Genomic DNA, 23,140 nt, shown 5'->3' on the forward strand with positions numbered 1-23,140 from the left:
GATGTCCCCCAAGTTATTGTTTCAGGGTTACCGCAAGATTAACAAAATTCATACCGGGAAAGTTCCATTGTCATCTTTGCAAAAGACTACAAGGAATAAGATTGTTGAGATTGGTAGTAAATTAAGGTTCTGTATATTTGAATCATTTCTAGACGAAAGCACCATTATTGCGAAGATAAACCAAATTGAAAACAATTGCATCACTCGGTCATTTAGGTTTTTTTTTTTGTTGAACTAGCTTTTATTAATTAAATCACAAAGTTATTACGATACTTATTAACTAACATACAAGGCACATTTTTCCATACTTTACTAGCATTCTTCTTTCGCGCCCATTTAGCTAAAGTGTCTGCACTGGAGTTGAGATTCCTCCTTGTGTACTGAAATTTGACCTCTTCAAATTCTCTCCTGCTTTCCTTGATTCTCCGAACATTGTATTAGTGATTGCCAGTGTATCGAGTGTCGTTTATTTTTGAGATGTTTGATAAGATTGATGTTGTCGCTTTCGATTATTATCTTCTTGTGGTTGTTGGCTTTTGCCCATTCAAGACCGAACAAAATCGCCATTGCTTCTCCTTCTTCGCTATTTCTGGCTCTAGAAGATTTAACATTTGCTTCCATGAATTTCGATTCTGCATTGGACAATAAAACTGATTCCCATATTGGATGTTAGATTGATAAAGGAAGCGTCTACATTCATCTTAATATAATTTTGAGGCGGAGGCTGCCATTTTTCATTTGAATTTTGAATTATTTCCTTGCTTTTGTTTTTTATTTTTGGGAAATTTTCAATCATTTTTATGATCTTATCGAGATCGTTGATTTCATGCTGGAAACAGTGATCACACCTCACTTTCCATAAAATCCATAATATAATCGAAAGTGGATATTATTTGCAATGTAGCTAAGATGAGCATTTTCTTCCCACGAGAAGATCCAGTCAGAAATAGACGTTATATTTTCAGAAATGATATTGTATTTAAACCATATGTTTTTCGCCATCGCGCAATGTAATAAAGCATGTTCAATAGATTCAGTATGCGTGCAATTAGGACAAAGAATATTATTGTCAATATATTTTCCTATTCTTTCTCTAACACGGTAGCGCTTTGTTACAAACTTTCCATATGAACATTTTGATCCGAGGAACAGTAGGGATAGACCATATGAAATTCCAGTTATGATGATTATTATTGTCGATATAAATTTAGTCCTTAACCTCTACCATGGTATGACCTGCTAAACTCATATATGTCATCTGACTATTTCATAGTTCGTGAAGCGTTAGTTACTTCTATGTTATATTTGATTGTACGCTAGATTTGGTCTTTAAACAAATATGTTTTTATTCTTCTTTTAAGTTTTCATGTGTTATGGCCAACAATATTTGAGTTGTATAATTGTATAAAATTTGCGATGTATATGAAAAGAACATGCCCGGGCTATACCTAGTTTATATAACAAAACACAATGTTTTGTGCTGACTTGGACAAGCCGAAACACAAATTCGGTCGTCCGTTGTGTTTTTGATAAGATTGACACCCTTAAATCCGTTACCCACCCTAATTTAATCACCCCCAAACGAAGAAGGTAAATAAAACCTTCAATCTGGGATGGCGTTATCCCAGTAAAAGAACCTATTGAGTTGTATCTTCTTCACTTGTTGGGACGTTAGAAAATTTATGGCTATATAAATTTTCAAGATTTGGTGGAAGAAATCGTGCCTTCTTGGGACGTTACAAACTACAAATCGATCATGAATCGTGCTTTAAAATCTCTCATATTCTGGTTCTCTCTCACTGAAATCGATAGCTGAATCGTGGGTTTATTTGGAAATAGATCATGGCCGTGTGAAGGTCTTACTACTATCTCTCTTTCCCTCTTTAGGTTTTACAATTGGAAATTATGTTATTCATAACTTATTACAATAGGAAATTTTGTTCTTCGTAACTTATTACAAGGGAAAATCTAGGTGTTTTGTATTCTCTACAGTACTTTGATCTATTTTGGTTAAATTCCAGTTATGATTAAGTGTATTGAAGAAGCCTCATCGTAAATCAACCTAAATTACAAGGGAAAATTTAGGTTTTCTGTATTTTTCCACATGATTAAGTAGATTTTGAATTTCAGGAGTTTCAATTTCGTCCCCAAATCTTCCTAAATCAACCCCCTCTACTGGTGGAGTGAAGAAGCCTCATCGGTACCGCCGTGGAACTGTCACTCTTAGGTAATTCCTGTCTTGAAAAGTTGTTGCTTTTGATTATGATTCTTGTGTTAAGTGTGAGTACTGAGTTGCTTATCAGGAAGCTGCCATTTCAGAGACTAGGGCCCTTGACAGTCCCACGTGATATACCGATATGTTAATTAGTGTCCTTCATAGATTGTAGATTGTATTAGTTCCAAAAAAAAGATATTGTAGATTGTATTCTTCTTGTTGACATGTTAATATTAATTCTCAAATATAGACTTTTACTTATTTGATTCACACAGATTTAGTTGTATTTTGATGTTGATTTACTCTCATACTATTGGTGTTAATAGCTTCTTCTTTTGCTTCCTTCAACTCACACTTAACACAAAGGTTTGCACTTTGTATCTTTTCCTTTTATTCTTCCACTAGATTTAAACGATCTTAGTCTGTCATAAACTTTCAAGGTAGATAGTTTTGCGAGAATGGTGAAAAATGAATTAGAGGAGAACTTTTCAGATCGATAGTTAGAAGATTAGGCAGGAACCCAAGAACATCATCTTTCATAGAAAAGACAGTGATGATGTCTAAAACATTGATAAAGAAACGGGCATTTCAATTATGATTATGGCTTACTTTTTGCGGTTAAAAAACACAAGTATATAGTTGGAAAAGTTGTTTTGCCAAAGTTTTTACATCCATTTTGATTAATTTGAAATACTAATGTTAGATGTAAATTATCACTGACCCAATGTTGTCGTTCTCTCGAACAATCTGAAATCGGATATAGTTTTTGTGAAGTTATTTATTGTTGGTGTAGCTGTGGCATATCGATTTCAACACCATGGAAGCTCAAAGTAATTAATTCCTTTCAGCCTTTAAACTCTCTGTAAGTAAATTAGCATCCACATACTTTTCTTGGAGTTCCATTGCCTTTAGATTTACAGGTGAAGAGACAAAAACTCATCCAATTAGATGTGGTAAAGGGTCTCTTCTCATATGTCTAGGTATGATATGAAATGTTGACCATAGTTAAATATTCTCTTCACATTCGATCAGAGTTCTTAAAATGGTTATCAAATCTCTGTGTGGAGCTACGTTTGAACATATTTTAGCCATGCTTATATTACATAACCTCCACCATTTTCATCTTTGACTTGTGATCCATTCTAATAATGGAACAATACCAATATTTTTATATCCTGCACTCAAGCTCATACTACCCATTCCCTTGCGTGAACTCTACTTGGTCATCGTTTATAGAAATTATTTTTTGATCCTGTTCGAAAAATCTCCGAATTTATGTAACAACTGTTGTCTGCAAGCGACTTCGTTAGTTCATATTTAAACTCTGTTATGTTTCTTTAAGGAAGGTGTCTTTGATGATTTATTACATTGCAGCACTGGAAGAGATACTTTGTGTTCAAAATGTAGGCTTTGGATATCTACAATGAGATCACTATCATTGGCTTGTTGAATCAAGATTTTTCCCTTCTTGGGTTATTGGCCGATGCAAAGGTATATATAATATATTAATTTGAGGAAGTGCAAACACCCAATTGTCTTTTTCTGTTTCTATGTCTTCCATTTTGTTTTTGATCTATTTTAGTGTTTTCAGTTTGTTTAATATTTTATTGAACACGAAAAAGGATATTTGTTGAAAATATGGTTGAAGAAAGAGAACGTGCATTTGAAGAGTTATGAAGAGAGGGAATATGGATGATATTTTATTACTTATTAGATTCCATATAGCATTATAATTATATATGTCTTACGCAGCTCAAAGGCAAGTTAAAAGTTAGAGATAGTTGATAAATTAGAAGATATGCACAAAAATCGTAAAGCAAACAAACTTCCAGTTGTTACAATCTGCCCCCATATCTGATTTGAACGATTTGATTGTCTTCAAATATTTTGGTGTAAATTTGAAGTGGATTTGATCTTCTGTAACTCATGTAAATTTTCTTCTCAACCTCCTATGTTTTCTGAAATTGAATTATGGCATGTTTATACCCATTATAAATTTGCAATGTTGTGTCATTGAGAAACAAAATGTGTCAAATTATATGGTATACAACGCTTTAATTCATTTTGCAGGTCATTTGTAGTTTGTGACACTAAGAGGCATATGCTTATTGGGTGAATTTGAATTATATATATTTCATCTCCTTTTATTTTCTTTGGCTTTACAAGTTCATCCTTTTATTTTCTTTGGCTTTAACATTTGATTTCCTATTCACAGTGATAATAATTTGAAAGAGCTTCGAAGGGCATAGACAGAGGGTTCACGAAATCTGAACTTGGATGGGTCGCATATACATTTCTCCTTATTGTTTTTTTCCATGTTATTAGTTGCGTAGTTTAAGTTTGGTTTAGAGTATGACACTAAAATATCTTCATTTATGCTATAACCATATTCATACTCACTTTATTGGAAGTTAATCAAGAAATCAATCCTTGAGCAACCTCTTATTTTATTTATAAAGATAAACATAATTGTTTTTTGTAATTTGTTTTGTACTTACATTTCGTAAATTGTTGTTTCTGTGGCTTTATTTAGAGAAGATTTGGTAATTCGAGATTGATTTCTGATGTAGTTTCATTAATCTAAAACGATGATGCAGCTATATTTGCTCAGTTCAGGTAAAGTACTTGACAAAAGTTTTTGTGCCGAAGGCACGGGCTATACCCTAGTCTATTATACAAATCACATCAATGTGACTAGGGCATAATTAATGTTTATATAAGATGACTAGGACAACAACATAGACATCTAAAGGTGATTAGGACAAACAACATAATCAAATCTCGTGACCCTTAGAATCCCAAAACCCACTTTTCCACCTAAATTCAATGTAGAGTAAATGTTTGTAGTGAAAATTATGGTTGGTGATTGTCTAATGGAAGAGGTTGTCCGAAACCCTAACTCAACTGTTGATTTATTTCTCTCCACGTCTCTAAAAAATTTGTAATAGATGGTAATGGTGGAAGAGGTTGTCCGAAACCCTAACTCAGCTCTTGATTTTTGTAGTAAAAATCCTAACTCAGCTCCTGATTTATTTTTCTACTTTGATGTTATTAATTTGAGTTGAATGGAATTTTGCCACTACATTAACTCATATCATAATTAAATCTCATGACCCTTAGAATCCCAAAACCCACTTTTCCAGCTAAATTCAATGTAGAGTAAATGTTTGTAGTGAAAATTATGGTTGGTGATTGTCTAATGGAAGAGATTGTCCCAACTCTTGATTTATTTCTCTCCACCTCTCTAAAAAATTTGTAGTAGAAAAGATGGTAATGGTGGAAGAGGTTGTCCGAAACCCTAACTCAACTCTTGATTTTTGTAGTAAAAATCCTAACTCAGCTCTTGATTTATTTTTCTACTTTGATGTTCTTAATTTGGGTTGAATGGAATTTAGCCACTACATTAACTCATATCATATTTTTTTTCTTTCAACAACTCATATCATATAGGTCTCTATGTTTTGCTCTTGATGTATTTTTCTACTTAATTTTCAAATTCTAATCAGGGATAGTTCTCAACAAAATAATAATAAGAACGTACAGTCTATCTCTATGTTTTACTACTACTTGTGTAGCGCCCTGACCTTTGAGTCGGAGAATCGGACGAGTTGGATCGTCGAACAAAGCTAGCAATTTTCAATAGTTGGTTTCGAGTATATATTTCAGTTGATTCAGACGACCCATTGGATATATCTCGAGAAATAATAGATTTTGACTAGTCACATGTAAAGATCGGACGTTGTTTGGCTATTGTTATGTATTCGTTAGTTTTCTTTGTGATCCGGTTAGTATCATATAATTTTTCATGGTTGGTTGTGGGAGGAAAAGGAAATAAAAGGTTAAATTCAGGTTCATAAGGTAATTAGTGGAGGTTGAATTAGAGGGATATTAATATAGTTGGACTTATCTGCGAGAGATATATGAATTTAGGGACTTAACCCAAATTAATTTTGCTGGCCACTTTAATGGCTGACACGTGGCACCCCATGCAATTTAAATTCTTTAAAGCCAGCCCACTGCCCACATCCTACTCCATTAACCCACTTTTCATTTCCTTCCAACAACATCAATAATAGGTTCGGTGGAAAGTTTAGGTTTTAAACTTCGATTTTCTCGATCCAATTAGTTTGTCATCGGTTGTCGGAATTCAATGAAACTTATTCCAGGTAATTCCACTCAACTTGTTCTACATATCTATCCGTTTAGAATTTTCTATTTCGTCCGTTTTTGGTGGGTTCACGATAGTTATTTCGATAACTGTATAGTTGGGTCTAATATCTCTTGGGTTCGTAATTTAGAGCTATTTGGGATAGTTATAGTTATATTTCTTCGAATGGTTTGTGTTCAGAAACATGTTTAGAATATTATGGACTATTTTGGGGTGTCTATATATAGATGGGTTGCTGCCGAATTATTTTACGGTTCGAATTTCGTATTTGGGCTAGTTTTGGGAATGAATTGGAATAGAGATGGATACCCGAACTTTTTCGTATTTCACATAAATGAAATTTGAGTTATGGATTTGTAATATTGGGTTCATTTTATGATTTGATAGTTCAAGATATATAGAATTTGGTTCGTTATATAATTTGTCAGCTTATGGGGTATCGGAAATGTAAAATAGAGTTTGTGGGAAGTTGGTTGGTTAATTTGTTTGTATTTCAGTTATTCGATGGGACGTCTCAGTGATCTCTTTAGTGCGGATAGGACATTTCTAGTATAGTTTCATTCATTTTATGCATTCTTGCTCTGCAAGAGGACTCTTGACAGTTATGTAACTGTCAAACGACCGTTTTGCCCTTTCATATTTCAGTAGGACTAATGAACTGCAATAGGGAGCCCGAGGAGAAGTGGAGCTTAGGCAGGAGCACCATTGGAAGCGAAGAAGAGGTAGGATCCTACGAATCTTACTTGGAGCACGGGTATTCCCCGTTTCACCATTATATATATATATATATATATATATAGTTATTTTTCTTCTTTTTATAGTTCTCTAGTTCAATTTATGATATGACATGGTATGATATGTATGTATGTGGTGTAATCTATGTTATGGATGTTTCTCTTTTCAAAACAAATTGGTTTTTCTGAAAAATAAACACATGGAGGCGGAATCGCTTGATATGTGTGATCGTTTTGTGTGAATTGTAAACACGTGGTGGCGGAATCGCTTCAGCTGCGTGTATAACATGGAGGCGGAATCGCTTGATCTGTGTTACGTGTAATGGTTGTTTTACCACGGGCATTGGTTGGTCCCCTTGTTTATTTTATGTTATGGATTAGCCATGAATTATGTCAAGGGTTACACTCGGTGCGTGGCCAGCCGTTTGGTAACGACCATTCTAGTTTACCCGGAATGGGGTCCGAAGAGGATGGGAGTTGGGGTATTCCGACCCTTGGAGTGATTAGGGGACTGACCCAATGCCATGCTTGTTTATTTATTCTACTGAACCGCTGGTGTGTGTGGTTTGAATTCTGTTGTGATTGATACTTACAATGTTTTCACCGAAATAAGAGAGGGTGTTTACCCGAGTTTTCCTAATAAGAAAATACTAATTCCCTGAAAGTGGACACTTGTAAAAGCTTGGCTTTAAACTGGGTTTACCCTACCTTGAGACATGAGAACGCTCTTCTCCTTTGGGTTGATGGGTCCTTTAGGAGGGCTCTGTTCTTGTAGCTTTGGGAGCCTATCAGATCATTTAATACTATTATAGGTTCATGCATATGTTTGGGTATTCTTCGAATGGTCAATGAGTTACCTTGCGAGGAAGCGTCAGATCTGGCCGGAGATAAGACGCGCCTCAAGATGAGATAATTGTATCGCCGTGGGTATATGGCTCTGCTACACGACGATGCTCTTATAGTCGTCTGGGTAAGTCATGACATATTCTAAGCGTATCATTGTTTGGGTGAGATTTACTATTCGATGCGTATTGAGATCACAAGCCAGCACGATGGGCGATGATGACGAAGGGAGAGTTACGGAAGCTCTTACCGGGGTATTACGTGGATCCATGTGTACACTGCAGTAGTCAAACGTTCGATATGGCGCCGCCTGCCTACGCACTAACAAAGGTCGAACGGTTCTTCCTAGCCGAATAGTAGGTGACCCCGACTGAGGGCGTATTCAGTCGTGATCTTGGTAAGCTAGAAGAATTATCTTGCTATATTGCTTTGCTTCGTGTGCATATTGATATCTCTGTATATATATATATATATATATATATATATATATATATATATGTATATATGTAACACTTATAACTATGAATGTATTAAAATGTTGATGTGTGTGGTGCGGGTAGGATGTCTAGGTATCCTACTGAGCTGACCTTCGGGTTATCTCATTCCTATTTGTTGTTGTTCAGTTGCAGGTATTGGTGACCCGGAGTGACATAGTTTACTTCGACGGTTCACATTATGTAAGATTGTAATTTCTATTATATTTTCAACAAAATCACAACGTTAATATTATATATGTATCATCTAGAATAGTTAGGATCGTTCTCTCACTTATTTGCGATTGTACGCATGTAAATAGTATGCACATTATCACTTTTTATTTGATGCTATTGATATTTAGAAGTTTATGAGATATGTATGAATGTTTGACAGGTTTTTCAGGTTTGATATGTTCAATTTATAGAGGAGACTCTGTCCAAATTCCGTCTCTTCTGTGAATTTTTCATATACATGAATTCAAATTGTTTTTATCTTTATGAAAACTATTTTTGGGTTACATATATATTCCGAGCATATTTTCGAAAGGTTTAAACTATATTTGATTTTCCGCTGTGTTTGTTCTCGATTTGTACCCCGTGATTAGAGTTTTGACTTGGGTTTATATTTGAAACTGGTTTGAGTTAGTATTAGGCCGAGTTTCTTTTATAAACTGCCTGGCAAACCGTGATTCGGAACACGGGGCGTCACAGTTGGTATCAGAGCATGAGTACGTGCATTGGGTCGACTGGCATCAGAAAACTATTCTGTGTAATAATGGGTGAGGTAACTAAAAACACCAAGGCTTGATAAATTCGTAAAAGCTTCAAGATAAAATATGAAAAGATAATAATATTGTTGATTTTATTTTGTTTTATTTGAGATTTTAAGATTTTGATTTTATCTTTGCTGACTTTTATGTGCTCAACTCATCTGAGTCAGGCCTACGTGAAGGTCCCACTCAGATATCATAATGTGAGTAAGGTTCCTTTAACGGTAGGTCACTTACATTGTGATTTTGTTATGCGAGCACATTGCCTGCAGAAGATAGTGGTGGCGATCAACCAAGCATTACTGAGGTACGAATTGCATTCATGCTAGGTTCAGGTTCATTTCATTAGATGGTTGTGGATGTATTCCTGTGACTTCGAGTTACTCAGAAAAATGAATACTTGGTGGACGATTTTTGTTGGTTTATTCCTTCCTTGGCTGGTGTGCAAGGTGGTATATGAGGTCAAGAGTTCATAAGCGGCTTTAGGACGACATATTGATGTTGTGAAAGTGTCAAAGACAAAAAAAAAAGCCTGAGGAGGTTAAGTGTAGTTGCCATTTCACAGTATACAAGTTCACAGAGATCGACAATCGAAAAATGTTAAGAAATTTACAAGATATATATGGATGTATCGGTTCATTAGGACAATGACATGGAAATTAGTAACCTAATCTCCATAGAAAGACGATTTGGAAATCTGCAACGACTCAGGAAAACCGAAGCAAGAAATGGTGTTAACGACCAGGTGTCCAGCGACAATAACCTAGAGCATCAAAGTCAAAAAATAATATGCGCGGACAACTTATCTGATATGGATGAATTTGTGGTAAAATTTTGTGAGCCTAAGTCACTCGAGCAGGTGATTCTCATATGAAGACATTGCCAGGAGTAATTAACCTAGGTGAATCGGTAATACGAGAAATGCTATCGAGTAATGAAGAAGCTACAAATTGAACCACTAAAGAAGTATTGTGATCATAATGGTGCGAAAACATATGTACGAAGGATTAACTAGATGAGAAGATGAGTCGAACCTTTTGTGTTATGGACCTCATGGTAGTTGTACACCTTCCTTCATTTATGAGTTTCGATCAGATCAATGAGAGAGAGTTGAGGTTGACTTTGATCGATTTTGTTTCGAGCATGTATTATTTTAGTTTGATTACAGATAAGGTATGGTCTGGTTGAAAGAAAGTTATATGATAGAGACACATATCTTTTATCGGCTATAGTTGTTGGTGGTGAGATTTAGGGGCATCGAGCATATAACCTTATCGATAGAGACTATTTCACAGTATGGTAGTTAGTCACCTGGAAATTAAAGATGTGTTGGTGTTCAGATTTATAGATGTGGCATAGATGTCAGTTATGTCGGGGTTTTTAGTCAGTTGTCAGGGTATTATCAGTGAGAAGGATAGTTGTCTAGGTTCAGTTGTTATCTGGTACATCTTTTTATTCAGATACACTATATACGAAGTATGATTCTCAAGTTATGTGTTGACTGCACGATATTGAGTTCGATTTTTTCTGAAGGATATATATTTTTCATATGGTCTAGTAGGTTAATGTATGGGATTATATTAGTTCAACGAGATACTTCGATATTAGAAGTTATATGGATTGAGATAGTGTTGGGTGTCAGGAGTATCGGGAGTTCTAAGTTATTGAAGAATTTTTTCAGGGTTGGTTTATTTATGACTTGTATAGATATTATAGTGGTCTTCTATTTTCATTTATCATCTTATCGACAACAACTATATTTTTCTTGAGATTATAGTGTCAACGCCAACGTTGACTTGAATTTATTATAGATATCTTCATTCTTTATTTTCTTATTTTATCGAATCAACGTTATTTCTTATATTATTGAGAACGATATTTTCTGAGGATGTGGGATCAACGGCAACTTATACTTATAGATAGATTATGGAGGTTTTCATTCTTTATTTTATTATATTATGGACAACGGTATTTTCTTATATTATCGAGAATGGTATTTTCTTTGAGGATATGGGATCAACGAGAACTTATTTTTATATATAGATTATAGAGGTCTTCATTTTTCTTTATCTCTTCATATGAAGGATAGTTATTGTTATTGAATATCCTTAAGTTCTGTGGTTATGTAGAAGAATTTGGAATATGAAGGATTGGATCTAGTTTGTTTATAGAGTTTAGCCAGCTTGGTTTTTGTTAGATGCAGTGAGTTTGTGACTTCAGAAATGATATAGTTTTTCTCAAGATCAGAGTTGGTAGATAGAACTGAGCAAAAGAATAGAAGAGGTTGGTTAGTTGTCTTCTTAGCATATAGTCAGATTTATAACATCGCAGTCGCTGGTGGAAATGGGATCGACAGATTACTTATCAAGGGTTCATTGCATTATCTAGTGAATTGTTAGATTTCTCATATTTTAGTGTGGACTACTTTGGATAAGAGTTCGAGAGTTGTTTTGAATGATGGAGTTATTTACAGGGCTGCCAGATTGAATTTTATATCCATTTTTCGACAGGTGTTTTAAGAAAATAGGCTATTCAGATATTAGAGTATATGTAATATGCCTTTTTGTTCGAACCAACAGAGTATTGTGGCGCAAGTATTTTCATGTGTCAGTGTTTTCTCACAACAACACCAACACTCGGTTTATTCTCATCAGATTGATGTCATTTGAGTTTTTGTTTGGTAGCTTGTGTTTGTCATCATTTGCAAGTTTGAGTTGTAGATCTTTTTGGTTCAGATTGGTAGAAGGGACAATGGAGTTTTGTTGATCATCGACAAAGTCTCTTCAGTGCTACGGAGAACTCTCTTCCTAGCAGAGTGTCGTGATGGAATAGTTCATGAGATTCCTACTTCGGTGAGTATCACTAAGAATATCGGAAACCTTTCAAATTCACAGGTTACAGAAGTCTGATTTAGTATAGGAACTGGTTGTTCTTTTAGTTCGAGTTTTGTGGCAGATGTGTTGACATTGAATTGTTGTTTCAATTCTACTCTATTCGAATTTCGAGGACGAAATTCCAATTAAGGGGGGTAGTATTGTAGCGCCCTGACCTTTGAGTCGGAGAATCGGACGAGTTGGATCGTCGAACAAAGCTAGCAATTTTCAATAGTTGGTTTCGAGTATATATTTCAGTTGATTCAGACGACCCATTGGATATATCTCGAGAAATAATAGATTTTGACTAGTCACATGTAAAGATCGGACGTTGTTTGGCTATTGTTATGTATTCGTTAGTTTTCTTTGTGATCCGGTTAGTATCATATAATTTTTCATGGTTTGGTTGTGGGAGGAAAAGGAAATAAAAGGTTAAATTCAGGTTCATAAGGTAATTAGTGGAGGTTGAATTAGAGGGATATTAATATAGTTGGACTTATCTGCGAGAGATATATGAATTTAGGGACTTAACCCAAATTAATTTTGCTGGCCACTTTAATGGCTGACACGTGGCACCCCATGAAATTTAAATTCTTTAAAGCCAGCCCACTGCCCACGTCCTACTCCATTAACCCACTTTTCATTTCCTTCCAACAACATCAATAATAGGTTCGGTGGAAAGTTTAGGTTTTAAACTTCGATTTTCTCGATCCAATTAGTTTGTCATCGGTTGTCGGAATTCAATGAAACTTGTTCCAGATAATTCCACTCAACTTGTTCTACATATCTATCCGTTTAGAATTTTCTATTTCGTCCGTTTTTGGTGGGTTTACGATAGTTATTTCGATAACTGTATAGTTGGGTCTAATATCTCTTGGGTTCGTAATTTAGAGCTATATGGGATAGTTATAGTTATATTTCTTCGAATGGTTTGTGTTCAGAAACATGTTTAGAATATTATGGACTATTTTGGGGTGTCTATATATAGACGGGTTGCTGCCGAATTATTTTACGGTTCGAATTTCGTATTTGGGCTAGTTTTGGGAATGAATTGGAATAGAGATGGATACCCGAACTTTTTCGTATTTCACATAAATGAAATTTGAGTTATGGATTTGTAATATTGAGTTCATTTTATGATTTGATAGTTCAAGATATATAGAATTTGGTTCGTTATATAATTTGTCAGCTTATGGGGTATCGGAAATGTAAAATAGAGTTTGTGGGAAGTTGGTTGGTTAATTTGTTTGTATTTCAGTTATTCGATGGGAATGTTTGACAGGTTTTTCAGGTTTGATATGTTCAATTTATAGAGGAGACTGTCCAAATTCAGTCTCTTCTGTGACTTTTTCATATACATGAATTCAAATTGTTTTTATCTTTATGAAAACTATTTTGGGTTACATATATATTCCGAACATATTTTCGAAAGGTTTAAACTATATTTGATTTTCCGCTGTGTTTGTTCTCGATTTGTAACCCGTGATTAGAGTTTTGGCTTGGGTTTATATTTGAAACTGGTTTGTGTTAGTATTAGGCCGAGTTTCTTTTATAAACTGCCTGGCAAACCGTGATTCGGAACACGGGGCGTCACAACTTGTTTGAGGTTTAAGTTTGTTGCAGAAAAATTCAAAATTAAGCTTATCTTATTTCCATGATATATTCTTGATCCTCATTTAGTTTTCAAATTGACGTTAGAATATATCAGTTTGAGCCAACTTTCATCAGAATTTTTGTCTATTCAACTGCGGTGAAAGTCTCATGGAAGTCTTCCAAAGCTTCATCTCAATTCTGATAGTTGATTCAAGGTAAATTACTAGAGATACAAAAACTTTGGCTGAGTATCTGAATTTCTAGGAAAAAGTTGATTCATTTAATAAGATAAGGAAAATGAGTAAGAACATGTTCCACGAAACAAAAGATGATTCAAATAATTTGGTAAAGCTTTATTATATTTCTAAAAAAATTATATTGTAGACAAATGAACTTTTTCTATAAGTTTTCTTACTGATCCATGACTTCCACCAAATTCAAATGGTTGAGAAAACTAAATTGATAATATTATACTTCCAAATAAAAGTGATCAATATCCTATAACTTCTAATAATTATCATAATTGAGGTTATTACAGTAGACATGATGAAATGCACCATTAACATCAAAACCACTTTTTTCCTACTGTAAGTATAAAGATATTGAAATGTCAAAATGAAGAAGACATGTATTGAGCATTTTTGTTACTGAGTATTTTTATATACCTTAATTTTCTTTTAATCCCCTTCCGCTTTTATGCTTTTTTTTTCGTGAAGTTTGAATAGTTGTTTTGTTTGATGAACTAGGAATACAACTTCTTTTTGGCCTATTATTTTGTCAGATGAATTGGGTATATACTTCTATGTCTTAAAGCTTTTGTTGATGTTAAGATAATCGAACTTGTTGGACATGAAAAATCTTTTTGGCCTGGATCTTGCCGATATTATGGTCCTTGAACTGATTTGGCTTTCCACGAAGGTAATTTTCATAACACAGTTTAAATTAGCATCTAATTTTTACTACAAATTTCTTAAACTATTATCTCTCCCTCTCTCTCTCTCTCTATATGTATATATATATATATATATATATATATATATATATATGAGATTTAGTATAGGGACATTGATATATGGTATAGGGACATGGCCAGAATATCATATTTTTAGATTCGAGGTCCCTTTACCAATTAGAAAATAAACATTATTTTTAGATATTTAAATCGAATAAATTAATGTTTATTTGGATAAAAGCTAAGATTGAACTAATACAAATATCGAAGTTTTCTTTTATTTTCATGTCCTTTAGATCTACATATCTTAAAACAAAATCATTTTTTTAACCTAGAAACAACGATCACCTATAGACAACATATTGTATAAATCAACCATCACTTATAAACACTACATTCTTATTTACATTTAAGTTATTCCCGTCTCTCTCTTTCCTATGTAACACATTTATTATTTAATCCTATTAGTGTATAATGTTGATGAACATATTTCTCAAAAAGTAAACATTTCGGCTATCGTGTTCATTTTTTTTTTGTGGCCAGAATTTCGGCCACCGTGATCAAAATATGTTTAATATTTCGACCATCGTGGTTGAAATATGCCCAAAATTCTTGCCGCCAAAGAAGTTCTTTCCGACGGAAAGAGAAAATAAGGTCGTCGGAACAATCTTATTTTCGACGACATTTTGTTCCGTCGAAAATACATATTTCGTCTCAAAAATTTTTCCGCCTACCGTGCATGTTTTCCGACGGGTTAAAACGAAGTCCGTCGGAATTCTCACTTATTTCGACGGAATTTGCCAAATCCGTCGAAAATAGCCACTTTTTAGGACGATTTTATATATTCCGTTGGAAATAGCCCGTCACGAAAAGCCCCCACTTTTGTAGAGTCCCCTATCGATCTACTTCCAACGAAAGCAGTGGGTCAATCCATCTCCTTACCGAGAGTATCCGAGCATCCATGTAAACCCCACAACTACTGAAGTCATTGAGTATATGATCGTCCTAACACCATTATGAGAATACAAATCTCATGTTAAGCACAACAAACTCACCATGAGTACCCAAAAACTCGACAATGACAAGGGTATCCTAGTAAACGACACGAGTGCACAACAAGAGAAACCACCCAACTAACAAGGATATCGAAGTATCCGAGTGTCCTGTAAGATTCTTGAGAGATTGAACTGTTGTATTCTCAATGTGTAACTGTCCAAAACTTATGATTTTGACTTGAAATGGATTTTAAAGAAAGGTGATGTCCAAGAACAAGAAAATAAGACAAATTTTGGAGAAAAATATACGCTAGAGAGTGTGAGAAGTGAAAGATTAGTAGAGAGAGAAGTTGTGGTTTTTCTTATTATCAATCAAAGAGAGAGAATCTCTTTATATACAAGTAGAGTGAGGGAGACGAAGGTTGTTATAGAGAGAGAAAGTTTGTTAACAAACTTTCCCACTCATAACAGAAAATGAAAAAGAGGAAAAGACCATAATACCCCTGGTCGACTTATTCTTACACTCCCATTACACTGATATCTCTTCTCTCTAACATACTCGATATACTTACACTCCTATTACACTATCTTCTCTTCTCTCTAACTCAATCTTCAATTATATCTCTAACACTCCCCCTCAAGCTGAAGAAGAAGTGATCTTCATCAGGTTGTTAATGAGAGAGAGAAATAAAGGGTTAGATAAGCCCTTAGTAAACACATCTGCAAGTTGAAGATGAGATGGAACAAAATCAAGTCGAAGAGCACCATTAGAGACTAAATCTCGAACAAAGTGATAATCTATCTCCACATGCTTGGTGCGAGCATGAAATACTGGATTTGTAGCCAAATGTCGAGCCCCCAAGTTATCACATTTCAGCACAAATGGTTTTGAAACAGAAATTCCCAATTCAGCCAAAACATATGATAACCACAATAGCTCAGAAGTAGCCACAGCTAGAGCCTTATACTCAGCCTCTGTACTTGATCTAGCTACAGTAGGCTGTTTCTTAGAACACCAGGCCACCAAAGTATCTCCAAGAAAAACACAGTAGCCTCAAGTAGATCTCCTGGAATCAGGACAACCTGCCCAATCTGAATCACTATAAGCAGTGAGAGAAGTAATATCCCCTGGTTTGATTGAAATACCAGACCCAAGAGTGCCTTTTATGTATCTGAAAATTCTCTTAACCATTTGGAGATGAACATCTCTTGGTTCCTTCAAAAATTGAGCTACATAGTTCACTCCAAAAGCTATATCAGGCCTAGTCATTGTGAGGTACTGAAGACCACCCACAAGACTCCTATAATGAGTAGGATCATCTAAGAGAACACCATCAGCCTGAGAAAGCCTCTTCCCAAATGGAATTGGAGTAGCAAATGGTTTAGACTCAAGAAGATCTGCCTTCTGAAGAAGCTCCAAAGTGTACTTATTTTGAGTAAGTAACAACTCAGAAGAAGAGCTGCCTGTAACTTCAATTCCAAGAAAATAATGAAGTGTTCCCAAATCTTTCATGGCAAACTCACTATGTAGAGACAAGATTAAGGAGTTAACCATTTCAGTAGATGAACCAGTTAGAATTATATCATCTACATAGAGAAGTAAGACCAAAGTGACACCTGTGGCCTGAAACACAAACATTGAGTGGTCTGTGGCACTCTTTTGAAAACCATAATCAAGCAAAAAGGTAGCAAATCTTGTGTACCAGGCTCTTGGAGCCTGCTTGAGGCCATATAAGGACTTATGAAGATGACATACCCAATCTTTCTTAGATGCTTCTGTAAATCCAGGAGGTTGTGCCATAAAGACATCTAATACACCATGTAAGAATGCATTTGATACATCTAGTGATAGGCCTAAAAATAGGTCTATTCCCGCAAGTATACGGGGTCAAGTTATAGTATTTCTAATAAGTCGAGTATCGTCCCAAGAGACAAGCTAATTTATCTAAATCTCGAATTAAACCCCCTTTCAAACTTTTGATTTGATTTGGAAACTACTATGAAAAAAAGAAAGCAATACTAATAGACTAATAAGAATTAAATCAAGATGAGAAGAAGAATCTAGGGATTTCGATTTCACCACATAAATGGACTACTTAAGACAAGCATTCAATCAACAAATCACTATTTGTTTATAACTCAAAACCTAGCTTAATGAACTAATTAGGTTTCGGATAATATTCTTTAATAGCACAATTCAAAATCAAGAATGTATGATTGACTATCATATAAAACTAATTTCCTACACTATCATTCAAGATCTAAAAGGCATATCTCATCTAATAAATCAATAAAAGCATGAAATATCTAATTATAATACATGAATGATAACAAGGTTATAGAATCAACATGAAATGACAATCAATAGGCATTGAAGCTCAAAATAAGGATTCATTGATTTATAACATATCTCAAAATAAGCCCAAATATGGGTTTCCTCTACACCCTAGATACAAAATTTAGCTACTCATGGAATCTAAAATAATATTCATTGAATTCATAAAATAAATGGAATTACAAAAGATTAATGGAAAGAAATCACCAAGAATGTTCCCAATCCATATTCCCATGTATCTCCATTTTGATGTCCAATTTAAGCTCCAAGTATCTCAAGAATATTGCTCAAAACTCCAAATAATAGCTTATTAGAAGATAAAAGAAGAGAAATTTAGAAGAGAGATAGAAGAAGAAGAGATTTTAGAGAAGAAGGTATGGAGAAATTAGAGGGTTAGAAGAAGAAATTAGAAGGAGAAAGAAATTAGAAAGAAAAGATGAAGGTGGTAGAGAAAAGAATGGTGGCTAGGGTTTTTAGTTGAGAAGAGGTAGAGAGAAAAGGAGGCTAAGAGAGGATAAGAAGTGGCTTAGAAATTAGGTAAGGAAGCCTTTTGAGAGGGTTGTTGAAGTCTAGGTTTTAATGGAGGAGGAAAAAGGTCTTATATAGTGTTAGGGTTTATTGAGGTTAAATGGTAGAAATGGGAGAATAGGAGGGTTATTTGTGGGATTTTAGGTTTAAAATATAAAAACCCCGGAGTACCCAGGCGGCTAGGGTTTCTCAATTAAAAAGAGAGAAATGGGAGGACACTTGTCTCGTTACAAGAGGGTAAGCCTATTAGCCGTTTTTGGGTTGTGAGGAAAAGCATCTATTTTGAATATGGGGGCGCCAAGTGTCGGCTATGGAATTAATGCATCAATCAGGTTTGTCCTTTACTTGTCTCCAAAGCTGGGAAATTGAAAGTTATTGTGTGAGCTGATCCACGGTATTATGTTGTACCACAAGCAGCATCCGTTCGATTAAAAGTGCACGGATGTGGACGGTTGTACGAGGACGGGACTACCGAATCTAACTTGCTCCGCGCTCCACTAAATCGAACACTTTAAGATCAGTTCTGGTGTTTCACGTACCACGGAGTTAAAGTGCTTCAGGCCTCCAGATTGCGACACATGTCCAACTGTTCCCGAACTTTACCCTAATATTGACCCAACTTTGACTTTGCCTAGTTTCCTCATCCGGACTCCGAATCGACTTCCGTTTTCTCCTACGGACTCGTCTCGGACTCTACTTTTCACCCATAAACTGACCTTGGCCAAATTTACCATAATACCCTTGTGTCCAAAAGACCAAAATGCCCTTCAAGTAACTTCCTCCCGTTCTTAATTGATTTTCACACATAACTCTACAAAAGACACCTAATCAAGAAAACCAACCATTTTATTATAATAAAGACTCGAAACGAACTAACTTGACTAAATTAAACGACTCTGATGGGACATTTTCATGACCCATCAAACATCCCCAAACTTAGATTTTGCTAGTCCTCGAGCAAAACAAAATAAAAGAAAAACCTAACTCACTTTCGGAGGAATCCCGGTTGCATTTAGCGTATGCAACAAGCCGTTAAACCCCTAGGTTGCCCTAGTGGACGAGTTTTGTCTCGTGAGGGTTTTCAGAGAATGTACCCACAAAATTCAAAAACATTTCAAAAATACAATAGGGTTCAAAAACACTCAAAGTCAACGAAGACATACCAAAAATGTTTATCTCCTAGAAAATTTTAGCAAGCTAATAGGAATCAGTCAAAGTTAACAACACTATACAGATGTTAAAGATCTCTTCACTAATAATCTAGACTCAAAGTGTACGTGACTAGCCACAATGAGAATCACTTCAGTTCCAAGCAGACAGACTCTTGATCCCTATCTTAATACATTTCGCCTCGACTTTGGCCTCACAGACATACGCTCTAAAAGATGAATCACTCAGAAATGGTTCGCTCGTATGTGCGAGTGTGATCACTAAACTTGAACTCGACACATAAAAAGGGTGAGGACAACATTTTAGAACGAATGATCTACGAAAAGGAATATAACCACTAAATGGAATGGGGAAGCTCACTTACCCTTCTCACCCACTCTACCTTATAATAATGTTTCCTAAAGGTCAACGGATACAAGTGATGAGATGGATGGTGATGAGATCCCGAGAATGTCGACGCCTTCAATGCTAGAGAACTTCAAGCAACTTCCATACTTAGCTTTTTTGCTTCGAACACTTATTTTACATAACAAACTAAAGTTCACATGAACTTTCTTTTACACAAAATTTTTTTTTTTTTTTTTTTCTTTTTTTTTTTTCAGAGATTTTTCTCTTCATTTTCAATTTCAATTTTTTTTTTTTTTTTTTTTTACAACTACAAACAACTACAAATACCAACACTAGTATTCTCAACAATCAACTTTTCTATTTTTCGCACTTTGCTTTCACATTCTTCTTTCTTTACTTTTCATGCCTTCATTCTCGGGAGTCATATGATGAATGGATGGTGGAGTATCCGTCTTCCTAAAGTTGACACTATTATCGGGTTTCATGGACTACAAGAGTAAGGTTTATTCGCTATCCTGATGTCACTCCTAGTGGCTATGGAAGTTGAGCACACGAGATCAAATGAGCTCTTTTTATAAAGTTGCGAGGTTGAGTAGCTCTTCACTCTACTCAGAGTCAGCGCAGAAGAGTACGCTCAAAGGTAATAGAAAGGCTCAGAAATCTCACAAGGGTTAAGTCTCCACTAATGATTAATCTAGTTCTCTCAGAACCGTCTACCCTTCACTTCCATAATACTCACATGGCTAGCACACAGACGACCTCAAGACTCGACATTCATGAAAAAAACTTTAACAACCGGATATTACAATCAACTCGACTCTATAACTATTAACGAGCCAAAAACAACTATTAGACTCACATTTTCGGTCCAAAATTGAAAAAATTTTGAACCCTCTTGAATTTCCGAAATGAAGGACTTAGCCAAAGTACTTCCCTATCCCCAAACTTAAACCGAACATTGTCCTCAATGATCTGAAGACTATGCCAAAAATAAAAAGATGAGAGGGAAGATATTACCATACTCCACTATCCTATATCAGAAGCATGGGTTGCCTCCCAAGAAGCGCTAAGTTTATCGTCTTCAGCCAGACGATGATGAAAGAAAAAGGAAAGAAAAGTTACTGTAAACCTACTGGAATAAGGGTTGATGACTCCCCATACAATAGTAATCGGAAGATTTGAGGGTCAACCCAAAAGATGAAGTATCCAGGAAGGTTCAGTCTCACGTCCATGGAATGATATGGCAGTTTAAGTGAGACTTCCAATGTGAATGATTTATCCCCAAACTTAGATGAAGCAACAATCATTAAGTTTGGCGATAAACTAAAGTTGAAAGACATTGGATAAAACGGATCCTCATAAACATGACAAATGGATTGAGAGACCATGGTAGAGTTCACAAGCGATTGCAACGGGGTAACTTGAACTTCCGAGGGACATGGTGCATAACTATTTAAGAGATTGGACTCATCTAGATCAACACTCAAACTAGGAGGTTCTAAAATGACCTCATTGGCTCGTTGTAAAATCACCTCCAAGTTAGGTACTAGCTCATTTGAGTCTGACTTAGGTAAAGACTCTGAAAAACTTTCTAAAATTTCTCTTATTATGATGTCATCGGTGTCCTTAAAGAATTCTAAGGTTTCACCTAAGTCAAATGAGTCATCACTCTCTTTACACATTTTTGCAAACCCTCTCATATCTTCATCTCCTTCTCCTCTTTCTATCCCTCTTCTTACCTAATACTCCTTCTTCTTATCTACCTCTTCTACCATTAATCTACCTCTTCTACCATTAATAAACCTCTTCTACCATTAATAAACCTCTTCTTACTCAATCCCTCTTCTATGAAATCCATCTTTTTCTATCTTCTTCTCTACCACTATTCTTTCTTCCATTAATAGTCTTCTTCTTCTCCCTTCCATATTCTTCTATCATCTTTACCCTCTTCATCTCTTCTTTCCAACTTTCTAGATCTAATTTCTTCTTTCCCTTTCTTTTTCTTATTTGGGTTGCAATAAAATAGCTATTACTTGGATTTCTTGGAGTACAATTCTTGAACATAAATGGAGCAAATCTTGGACATCAAAATGGAGATACATGGGAGTATGGATTGGGAACATTCTTGGTGATTTCTTTCCATTAATCTTTTGTAATTCCATTTATTTTATGCATTCAATGAATATTATTTTAGATTCCATGAGTAGCTAAATTTTGTATCTAGGGTGTAGAGGAAACCCATATTTGGGCTTATTTTGAGATATGTATTAAATCAATGAATCCTTATTTTGAGCTTCAATGCCTATTGATTGTCATTTCATGTTGATTCTATAACCTTGTTATCATTCATGTATTATAATTAGATATTTCATGCTTTTATTGATTTATTAGATGAGATATGCCTTTTAGATCTTGAATGATAGTGTAGGAAATTAGTTTTATATGGTAGTCAATCATACATTCTTGATTTTGAATTGTGCTATTAAAGAATATTATCCGAAACCTAATTAGTTCATTAAGCTAGGTTTTGAGTTATGAACAAATAGTGATTTATTGATTGAATGCTTGTCTTAAGTAGTCCATTTATGTGGTGAAATCGAAATCCCTAGATTCTTCTTCTTCCTTGATTTCATCCTTATTAGTTTATTAGCATTGTTTTCTCTCTTTAAGTAGTTTCAAAATCAAATCTAAAAAAATTGAAAGGGGTTTTAAATTCAAGATTTAGGTAAATTAGCTTATCTTTGGAACGATACTTTGAATACTATAACTTGACCCCGTATACTTGCGGGAAAAGACCTAGTGCAAAACAAAATAAAAGAAAAACCTAACTCACTTTCGGAGGAATCCCGGTTGCATTTAGCGTATGCAACAAGCCGTTAAACCCCTAGGTTGCCCTAGTGGACGAGTTTTGTCTCGTGAGGGTTTTCAGAGAATGTACCCACAAAATTCAAAAACATTTCAAAAATACAATAGGGTTCAAAAACACTCAAAGTCAACGAAGACATACCAAAAATGTTTATCTCCTAGAAAATTTTAGCAAGCTAATAGGAATCAGTCAAAGTTAACAACACTATACAGATGTTAAAGATCTCTTCACTAATAATCTAGACTCAAAGTGTACGTGACTAGCCACAATGAGA

The 23,140-nt window shown here is 35.0% G+C and overlaps 1 long non-coding RNA gene across 1 annotated transcript; it reads left to right on the forward strand.

Moving 5' to 3' along the window:
• The first annotated feature begins 1,662 nt into the window (after positions 1-1,662).
• LOC147548234 (uncharacterized) lies at positions 1,663-4,364 on the forward strand. Its single transcript, XR_015238407.1, has 3 exons — positions 1,663-1,856; positions 2,131-2,227; positions 3,009-4,364. It is a non-coding gene; the product is annotated as an uncharacterized LOC147548234 (long non-coding RNA).
• The last annotated feature ends 18,776 nt before the right edge of the window (positions 4,365-23,140 follow it).

The sequence above is a fragment of the Eschscholzia californica genome, unplaced genomic scaffold (assembly GCF_041429995.1).
Source record: "Eschscholzia californica isolate CP2 unplaced genomic scaffold, dmEscCali1.0.p SCAF_3, whole genome shotgun sequence".
Classification (NCBI taxonomy): Eukaryota; Viridiplantae; Streptophyta; class Magnoliopsida; order Ranunculales; family Papaveraceae; genus Eschscholzia; species Eschscholzia californica.